We start from the raw sequence: 11,197 nt of genomic DNA, 5'->3' as shown, positions 1-11,197 counted from the left end.
TGACCGCGTCCGAGAGACCCTGCAGAAAAACGTCCTTCAGGGCACTCTCGTTCCATGCAGTGTCGCCCGCATAGCGTCTGAAACTGGAGCAATAATCCTCCACACAAAGCGACCCCTGATGCAGCGCCAGCAACCGTGAAACCGCCAACCCCACTCGGTCCGGCTCATCGAAGATGCCCCCGAGTTCCTGAAAAAAGGAGTCCACCGACTGCAGGGAGGGGGAACCCTCGGGAATAGAAAAGGCCCAAGTCTGGGCAGAGCCCCGCAGCAGGGACATTATAAGCCCGACCCTCTGGGCCTCTGAGCCCGAAGAACGGGGACGCATCCGAAAAAACAGGCGACACGCCTGTTGAAAAACGAAAAACTTGTTCCTCTCCCCAGAGAACACCTCGGGGAGAGGGCACTTGGGTTCGGGACTGGTAAAGGCGTTCTGCCCCTGCGACAACGCCCACTGCTCCTGGGCCACCATGCGAGCTGACAAATCCCGGATCACCGGCACCAGGTCTTGCAGCTGGTTTGCAAGGGCGCTGATCGCCGCCATGAAAAAAAAGTATTTTAAGGGCCAGTTATTATGTTACGGCACTCTGCCCCCCGAGCGCCAGTTGGGGTGCCCTGATCTCCTGCACCCCACTGTCCCTGCCTACTTGCCTCGGCCCTGGCTAACCCCAGGCGGACAACTGGGCGGCAGTCCCTGCACTGGCTAGGGACCTGGCGACTACCTGGATGGAACTACTAACAGGGGACAGAGTGCCGACAGAAGAGGCAGGTGAAACAGACCAACAAAACTTACAAGTACAAGCAGGGCTGGAGATGGAGCTCACAGGCAGATAGACAGGACCTGAATAGCAACTCGTGCTGACTGGGACAGACCAGACTAGGGGCTAACAGGACCAACAGAAACAGGCTGAGAAAGGATAGCAGGGCTGACAGACAACTAGGGACTGGCTGAGGTAAACTGCAGACAGACTGACTAGATGAAAGCAGAACCAATAACTGGCAGTGAGCTCACATCACTGCCAGTCTCTTAACCACAAGGTTCTGCCCCCGGGCGGAGAGTGGGAGGAGGCAACTCCACCCACTGCTGTATAAGAAGAACGGAGGAGTGCGGGCGGCACCCTACGGGCGGACACGCCCATGCCGCCGCCCACCGGCCGTCCCAAGCTGCTGGGATAACCTCGACACAGGGCTCCAGGCTGCTGGAGCCGACGCCGGAGCGACGCGCGCCGACCGCGGGACCCCGTGCCGCGCTGTATGGTAACACAGAGCTAGCATAGGATCCTGTACAGACATGGCACCAACCTGATTAGTACGTGCCTGAACAGGATCCATACTGCGTCTAGCGCAATTTTATTGGGCCGATGATTATGTTAGTGCAAACCAATATTTGCTAAACGATATGCTATTGGGGTCCAAATTCTTAGTTTGTTAGAAGTAAGCTGAGCTCAGGAGGCTAAGATTAAATCACACAGCATGGAATGTGATCCAAAGTAATCTGTTTATTCATTGACAGACCGCAGCCTTTATAGAAGCACATGATCTAATTACAATAATTCAAATCTATTATAATTCATTTATTACCATTGGTCAAAGAAACATAAATATATACGATAAGGAATTAACAAAATGGCTATTCATAAGATAGATAAATGGAGTCATATCCATTTCACTAACAGTTCCCCTTTTTGCGGGCACTTCATCATGCTACTCAGGTCCTCATCTTTAGCATCAACAACATGACTTCTTCCCTCATCCCAAAAACTTGAGCTAACCACTAGGGAATGTGTTGTCTTACCAAACCAGGAAGATGGAGGTGCCTAGGAACCATCCATAATCCTCTGATTACACCCACGTAGGGTGGTCCTAGCTCGTCCCTTTGGTCTCTATTCTAACTCTGGGTCTGAGAGCAGGGGATTCATGTCTGCCACATGCTGGGATAGATGATGAAGCATGACACAACCATTTAGTAGTATCTGAGTTAGATTTTACCTAAACAACAAAACCATATTTTCCTTTTTATCAAACTTGAATTACAAATCTGTGTATTAACGGAACGTGAACCAATTATTGTGTAAGTACTAGTATGCACTGAATACAGCAACTTAGAATATACAAGTTTACCACTATACTGCGAAGTATGCAGAAAAATAAGCAAAGAATACACTGAATCAGGAAACGGGAATTCACTCAATCTTTTAGGATGAAACAACAAATACCGCTAAATTTCTTACATCTATGATCAAATAACATCAATTGTAGCTCTGTTCTGTAGAATAGCATCCTAAGTACCTTGAACATCCACCAGTAACTAGTCAAAGGTCTATAAAGTAACATTAAGTGCTCTTGCTAAATCACATAATATACCATTTATTACCCTGCCACTAGTTATGGCCAGTCCCCAAACCCCCACTAGTGATGCTCCCAAAGCTATTACTTCACTATTACTGAGCAGTGTGGAAGGTCTATCACAGGCTTCAACCAGCACACAGGATTCCCTATAGCTCTATGTTGTAGTCAGGTGTTTGATGCATGAGAATACCTAAGTGTAAGTAAATACAAAACATACTAGCACTACTGTATATTGGTTAGTTAACAACAAAATTAATCTTGAATTGCATTAGTTGGTCAGCTAGCCCTCATATTCCGAACATTTTGTAATCTAGACAATCGGTAACTTGCATTAACTAATCTCTCATCCATAGTATGATTGGGCAAATAAAATCATCTAGTAGGCCTAGTCCATAAACATTACATGAGGTTCACTATTGTCCTCAGCCAACTATCTGCAACTCCCCTGGAAAAGTGCGCACTCAGAGCTCACCATGTATGGCTGACCATCATGTGGTAACACAACATTTAGCATGACTACTACCGTGTGATCTAGGGCTCCAGACACTTTGCCCTTTAAAATGCAGAGTATAACTCTGCCCCAATTTTCTACCATTTTATTTCCCATATTGTGTACTATTTTATCATGTAGCCCATTGTAATCCCCAAAGGGGAAGTGATTTGGAAACAGAGGCACTAAATTAATAGTGAGTTCTGCAGACACATCCTGTTCAGGAGGGATACAGTCTAAAGTGACACTTTTTCCTGTACCAATGAGATAGCACGATGATCCTCGGTTCATGAAAACTAACCAGGGGTCACCGAGCCACGTGTAACCATTTTTGAGAAATATATTGTTGTAGGAATTAATCATATTCCAGAAGATTTCACTGGTTTGCTCCAGATTGGTTATAATGAGAAGCTTCATGCATGAATATATGTATTTGAACTTACAGATACTCCCCGTGAGCCCCCATACCCTTCTGGTTTATTGTAAGGAAATACAATACAGTTATACTGAATATGACGCACCAATTACATGCATACCCCTCCTAACATCATAACAACTCATGATTGGCCGAGTATGTTACGACGCTGCTGATTAACATATGTTTACGCCCCAGGTGTATGTTGGTATGTGAACACGTAATTTCTAGGAAACACAACTAGAATAGACTATCAATATCTCTGCCTGGACTAAGGAATCCAAGACATAGATAAGAAGTAGCCCCCCTTTTATGAGCGCTGGGCATCGCAGGTCTTTCTCATGAGAAACACATCTCAGGACCTTGTAGAACTTGAGATAAGGCATGTATTTCAGGATACCAGCATAAGAATGAACCAGTTAACCATTTGACTGCTAGCTATTTTCTATGAAGGTGGATATATGAATATATACATACATATATTTACATAGGCTGCTTTAAGAAACACATTTATATTATTATTACTACAACAATATACACATACATAAGCACATAAACATGAATACATACAAATATATATATATATATTTGTTCTAACGTGATTTGAACTTCTTCATAATGGGGTAAGAGAGGGTAGGCACACAAAAGCATAGAGGAGGATATTATAGGAGCATGGGTATATATTAAACATGTCTTCAATTTTTTTACAAGTATTTCAAGATTTTTAACACATGTATTGTCTCAATTATTTTCTAACATATTATTATTCTTTAATAGAGATGAGCGAGCACCAAAATGCTCGGGTGCTCGTTACTCGCAACGAAATGTTCGCGATGCTCGAGGGTTCGTTTCGAGTAACGAACCCCATTGAAGTCAATGGGCGACCCGAGCATTTTTGTATATCGCCGATGCTCGCTAAGGTTTTCATTTGTGAAAATCGGGGCAATTCAAGAAAGTGATGGGAACGACACAGCAACGGATAGGGCAGGCGAGGGGCTACATGTTGGGCTGCATCTCAAGTTCCCAGGTCCCACTATTAAGCCACAATAGCGGCAAGAGTGCCCCCCCCCCTCCCCACTGTCAGCATAAAGATCGTTCTCCTCTGCCATAGCTGTAACAGCTGTGGCAGAGAAGAACGATGTTTGCCCATTGAATTCAATGGAGCCAGCAATACAGCAGGTTCCACTGAAAGCAATGGGCTGCCAGCGATCGCGGGATGAATTGTCGGGAAGGGCTTAAATATATAAGCCCTTCCCTGCAATTCATCCAGAAATGTGTTACAATAAAAATATATACCGGCGTATAAGGCGACGGGGCGTATAAGACGACCCCCCAACTGTCACCTTATACGCCGGGAATACAGTGGAGCAAAGAATAAAAATCATTACTCTCTTCACCGGTGCTTCTGCGGTGCTCCTGCAGGCTGTCGCTCCCTCCTGGTCCCCGGCAGAGCATTGCTTTCTGGACGCAGTGGTTGAAATCCCCGCCTCCAGAAACACACGTGCCTTCAGCCAATCACAGCCATTCAATGACATCATTGTCATTGGCTGTGATTGGCTGAGGGCACGTGTGTTTCTGGAGGCGGGGATTTCAAGCCCTTCGTAGAGAAATCAATGCTCTGCCGGGAACCAGGAGGGAGCGACAGCCTGCAGCAGCACTGCAGAACACCAGGAGAAGTGAGTAATGATTTTTATTCTTTGCTCCACTGTATTCCCGGCGTATAAGGTGACAGTTGGGGGGTCGTCTTATACGCCCCGTCGCCTTATACGCCGGTATATATTTTTATTGTAACACATTTCTGGATGAATTGCAGGGAAGGGCTTATATATTTAAGCCCTTCCCGACAATTCATCCCGCGATCGCCGGCAGCCCATTGCTTTCAGTGGAACCTGCTGTATTGCTGGCTCCATTGAATTCAATGGGCAAACATCGTTCTTCTCTGCCACAGCTGTTACAGCTGTGGCAGAGAAGAATGATTTGTCTTCTATATGTTCTCAATGGGGTCGGCGCTGCTGCCGCCGGCCCCGTTGAGCGCATATAGAGAAGAGAACAGAAATCGCAGATCGCACATAAGTGCGATCTGCGATTTCTATGGCCTAAGAAGGACCGTTGGGGTTCTTGAAGCCTAAAATCACTCCTAACGCTCTCCCTATAGCAGCTCCGGCATCAACAACACTTTCCCTAAACTATGTCAGAATGCATCTGTGGCGAGCTGCGGGAGGGGCAGATTTTAATACTCGGGTGACACCTGATCTCGCCAGCCACTCACAGCAGGGGGGTGGTATAGGGCTTGAACGTCGCAGGGGGAAGTTGTAATGCCTTCCCTGTCTTTCTATTGGCCAGAAAAGCGCGCAAATTTGTCAGGGAAGAAAATGAAAGTAACTCGAACATCGCGTGGTACTCGTTACGAGTAACGAGCATCTCGAACACGCTAATACTCGAACGAGTATCAAGCTCGGACGAGTATGCTCACTCATCTCTATTCTTTAACTTTTTATTCAAGCCCAAACCCATGGTACTATAATCATAACTTAAAAGACATGCATAATCTAGCAGGTATTTGAGGATGGAGGCTCGCATACAGTGGTTGGCATGGAGCCAATTATCTTTTCTTTTCAATTTGATTGAATAGGCAGTCGTCAACTGGATCTGGTATGGTCCATCAAATCTCCATTCTGAACTTTTTCCCTATATGTCCTTCTGAGGACAACCCAGTCATCCTAAAACACAACTGTAAGTCTGGATCTGGAATCGAGGAAAACACATTTATACATGACAGCTGACTTTTATCATAAAACAATCACACGAGAAGTGAGATTTTCATGCCAGGACTGGGGAAAAATGTGACTGTTCTCAGTAAGAGAAACAAAGTGATCTTGTAGATATGATACCTTCTAATGACGAACAAAGAGACATGATCTCATAGTGAGCTTTGAACCTACATCGGGTTCTTCCTCAGGCTAATGGAAGAGATCCGAAAACACATATACATAGATACAGTCACATTTTTCCCCATTGGCTAACATAGTACTTAACATTTCTCGTTTTACCTAATTGGGACTGGAGAAAGTATAGGCCTATTACAGGGGCCCTACTAAACAGAACTTCCTAGGGACTCAACTCAGTCTGATGATTAGGCACAGGTCTGACTGAGTAGAGGATCAAGAAAATGTGTACCTGTATTTTTTTTCCATGACTTCAGGTACACCATATATGTATATGTTGCCATGTTACATGGGATGCTCTGGATACATAACCTGAAAACATCACACTACTGCATACTAAACAGTACAAAACAATAAAAATAACTGCTTAAAAGGAAACCAACTCTCATTGACAAACTAAGACAGGAAGGGGGCCTGCCTAACTAGCTGATTAACTGTCCTGACAAGGACGAACCTGACCTTGAACCTTGGTCACTAGTTAACCCTAAGGCCTCATGTCCACAGGGAAAATCAGGCCCGCTATGGATTCTCCATTGAGAATACGCAGCAGGTCCCTCCTGCCCCGAGGACATGAGGGATGAAAATAGCAATTACTCACCTCTCGCACGCTCCGGATCTTCCCTTCTTCACGGCTTCATCTTCTCTCCGTCGCGGCTGGATCTTCTTCTTTCTTCGGCCTGGCAGATGTGCACGGCACGTCGGTTTTTATTGACCATCCGCGGGTATTTATCTACCCGCGGGTGGTCAATGCATCCCTATGGGATGCGGATCCGCATGCGGGTGATCCGCTGCGGATCTAAAATCCTATTTTGACCGTGGACATGAGGCCTAAGAGGGACGGGGGAATAACACATAAAACAAGAAATAAATATAAAACTGCTGTACACAGTTTTATGTAGTCACAGCTAACAGAGGAACCAGCTCCAAGCTTCTGCCTTCCTCCACAGCAACACACACATATATGTGTAATTACTTCATTTGTCAATCTCTTAGCTGTAGGTTTGGTGTTGGCATTTTTATGTATTTTATTGTACAAGCCATGCCTCTAATTAAGAAGAGGTCTATGCAAACCAATATAAACTCCAAGACACCTACCTCTGGTAGCTGTATGCAATCATCTGCAGTCCCTGAAATGGATAGTTTGGCTCACAGTGAGAAAGACATGGGTATGTTGAACAGTTGGTGTGGATTGTAACAGACACATATCATGTAGCCCAGTACAAACCAGGTTGCAGCAGTGTTGAACCCTGGGGCAAACCAAACAGAAGACACTACACCACATAGTACCTCCTCAGAGTGATGGGGTAGCTTATGATTCAGGTGAGACATCATGGTGTAGAACGTGTGGGGAAAGCATAGAAGTTTATCCTTCCTCCAGACCCCCCTCAGTGTGTGATCTATTCTTCTTTCTTCCATCAGTCATAGTCTCTGAGACCCGTTCCTGCAAAAAGTAACAGAGAAAATATCCACACCCAATCCGGGTGTAACCAAGTTAGCAGCCATACCCCAATTAAGAAGAGTCTGTCTACTGTGTCTACTCTCCGGAGTTACAGTTGGTGTGAGTTTTTGCAGATATCTAAAGTAGGCAAAGGCAAAGTTTGATGCAAGCAGGCTTTGCAGATTTCCTACCCCAACAAGCTGGGTACTTATTTTACCGATGGAGTAAATCTTGGGCCCTATACCTGAACCACGCAGGGATTGAACCCGCAACATTCAGGTCGTGAGTGAGAACTTAGGACTGCATTTCTGGTACCTCAATGCTCTGCACCACATGAGGCTCTCTGGGAAGATCTATTCTAGATTGGTTTACCCAATGGTTCAACAAAAAAAACAACACAAATTTCCACTGTGCCACAAAAGGTGTGAAATCAAATGCGATTCCAAAAGTGTGCCTCAGGTCGATGCTCACCTTTAAGCCAGTCCTACACATTACAGCAAGTGCCATCATCTCCAACCTTCTCGGATATGTCCCAGAAAAGGAGTAGCTATTCCTCCCGCTTACCAATATTGGTCATCAATGTATAACCTGTTCTGCTTGTCCATCATGATGTTCTGGAACAAGCTGCAAAAAACTCAAACCTTGCATCATTAGTAATTGGTTTATTTTTAACATGGTCAGATGCAATTTTGTTCTGTGGGATTTAGTGATTTTAAAAACACAGAGTATTAAAAATTACCTGAAAGCACTGCTTTTAGGTTGACCTTTGTCTCAAACCTGGAAGTCAGTGTGATTGTGATAAAACTATTCTGCATAGTTTCTCTATGTCTCTATGCCCGCCAGCATCACATCATGTATCCAACCTAAAGGCAACCCAACATGATACTAGAGCTTCTATGCCCACCCGTATCACATCTTGTATCCAAGCTAGTGGTGGTACAACAGGGTACTAGAGCCTCCATGCCTGCCTCTATCACATCTTTTATCCAAGCTAGCGATGGTAAAACAGGGTACTAGAGCCTCTATGCCACCCGTATCACATCTTGTATCCAAGCTAGAGGTGGTACAACAGGGTACTAGAGCCTCCATGCTCCCCGTATCACATCTTGTATCCAAGCTAGAGGTGGTACAACAGGATACTAGAGCCTCCCTACAAGTGCTCAGTTTTCCACAATAATGACCCTCTTGCTCTGATATTGTAATCACTTACAATAATTTTTATTTGCATAGCGCCAATTTATTACTTATATCAACGTTACAATCACACAGACAACGTTTCATTCCTTTCCGGTAACTTCTAGGGGAGGGATTGTTTTTGAAAGTGAGTCTATATAGTTTACAAAGGGGACCATTTACTCTCAAATTTAGAACTCCAGGCACGTGCAATCTGCACTAAACCTGCCGCTGGTCTCTGTATCCCTCAGGTGAGATCTATCTGCTCCCGTGAGCCTCCTCATTACCGTTTTGGATTAATTCACCTGGCTATAAGGAAACACTGACCATGGGCTATATAGAAAGAATATTATTCCTGGCAATAAGCAGTGTAATATTGTGATGGGCTTAATCTGACAGATGGAGGATTATGCTCCCAGAAGAAATAACACAGTAACAAGCTAATCCCTGATCATTATCTACTTAAGATCTTATCATATGGAGAAACTCATTAAAACTTTACATAAAATTGCAAACAAAGAGTAACTTTCTTATTTGAGGACCCGCTGGGGAGAAATTTATATGTTTATTATGTTTAACTCAATATTGAGTTTATAACGGGCACATTTATAAGAAGTCTCATTTTTGGCTTCACCCACAAACAGAAAACTGATGACTTTGAGAAAAGTTTTAGGGTCCTTTTAGGCCCCCTGTCCAATCACGCCGGCCGACGCTTTCCATAGCATTGCTATGGAAAGCGCCGGCCCCTGTCCACAAGCGGAGAATCATTGCGATTCTCTGCTCGCGGCGGGCAATTTGCAGTATGCTGCGAATTGCCCCGATCCTCCGCGGCCAGCCGATCTATCAGATAGGGCTGACCGGCGGAGATGCGGCGGGAGCTCCTGCTCCCGGGTGGCGGCTACTGCTGCGGAGATCTGCCGCGGGACTTTGCTACGCCCGTGGATAGCCGGCCTTAGACGAGCCGTTTGCGTTTGAATGAGCAAGTGACGTTACTGCGGACTCACTCGCTCTCATTCAGACTGTTTATGCAGGCAGATACATCGTTGGCTCGTTCATACGAGAATCATTCAGAATCGGTTAGTCTTTCACTTTCGCTATATAAGCGAATGAGAGGGACTGAATAATTGATGTTTAAACTAAACGATAAGCAAACGAGTCAACAATGTTCTTTATACCTGCAATAAATGAACAATAAACGAAAAGCAAACGATTCCCATTCGTCGTTCATTCGTTGGCTCGCGTTTAGACCGAACGATTATCATTCACTTTGAATGATGGTTAATTAGGATGAGCTATCTTCTTTTTCCAACGTTGTACACAGGGAATCGCCCTCCCCTTCACGTTTTTCCAGCTTCCTTTGAAGCCTACGGGAGCTCGCTGCGTATCTCGGCAAAGATAGGGCAAGATCTATCTTTTGACGCGGCGTATAAAATTGGTAACCGAAATCGGTTGTGTATGTACTGTCTTTCCCAGTGTGATTTTTTTTTTTTTTATGCATCACAAAATCATTCATCTGAATGAATACATTGGAATCCAATGCTTCTCATGGTCGTGATTTTTCTATGCCGCTAAATACCTGCAGAAATACGGTCATGTGAATAAGCCCTAAGGTAAAGAATTCCTTTCTAACTTTAAATCTGTCAGCCAGAATAATCCCCTGGATCAACAGTCATGGAGAAAGGTATGAAGAGAAGGGATCAGTTGACCATATGATGCGTCTTCATATTTCTTATATAACTGATAATAGTTGAAACTTCAGTGGCTGCAGCTCTGGAGCACAAAATGCTGTTGTATCGAGTGGTCTTTACAGTTCTGAGAACCCAGTAAACATTGTAATATGTCAGATCAGGAAAAGGTCAGGAATAGAATGAGAATGAGAAAACCAAAAACTTAAAGAAACCCCTGTCATGAGGTCCCCCATATGTTTAAGTAACAAATCACCACTGCGGACTCTGGTCTCTGCTGTCTTTGTTTACAAGCTGCTGGGACCTCCCGTAAACCATAGCCAATGACAGCACTTAGATATTATTGCTAAGGGCTGTCATTGGCTGCTACAGTTTTTCTGAAGTTGGGCTCGGGCTGACTGCAGCCTGTAAAGTGACGTCACATGGAGATTAGAGCTGCCAGCAGGGGACAAGTGGTGGAGCAGGAAGAGGTAAGTAACCACTGATTTGTTATTTTACGTATGGGGGACTCAGTGACAGGGGTTTCCTTAATTTGGACAACTCCTTTGACCATTTAGTAACCCTGAACATGCCTTTTTACTACTCTCACTAATGGACTTTAAACCTGCTCATACATCTTTTTAGTGCAGTGATTTGACTGACTACTGACAGCCAGGCTCCTGCTCTAACAGCTAGGAATGGAGAAACCTCAGATCCTGACAGATT

This window comes from Eleutherodactylus coqui, chromosome 12 (genome assembly GCF_035609145.1).
Source record: "Eleutherodactylus coqui strain aEleCoq1 chromosome 12, aEleCoq1.hap1, whole genome shotgun sequence".
NCBI classification, from domain to species: Eukaryota; Metazoa; Chordata; class Amphibia; order Anura; family Eleutherodactylidae; genus Eleutherodactylus; species Eleutherodactylus coqui.
Note: the sequence above shows the minus strand (reverse complement) of the source record.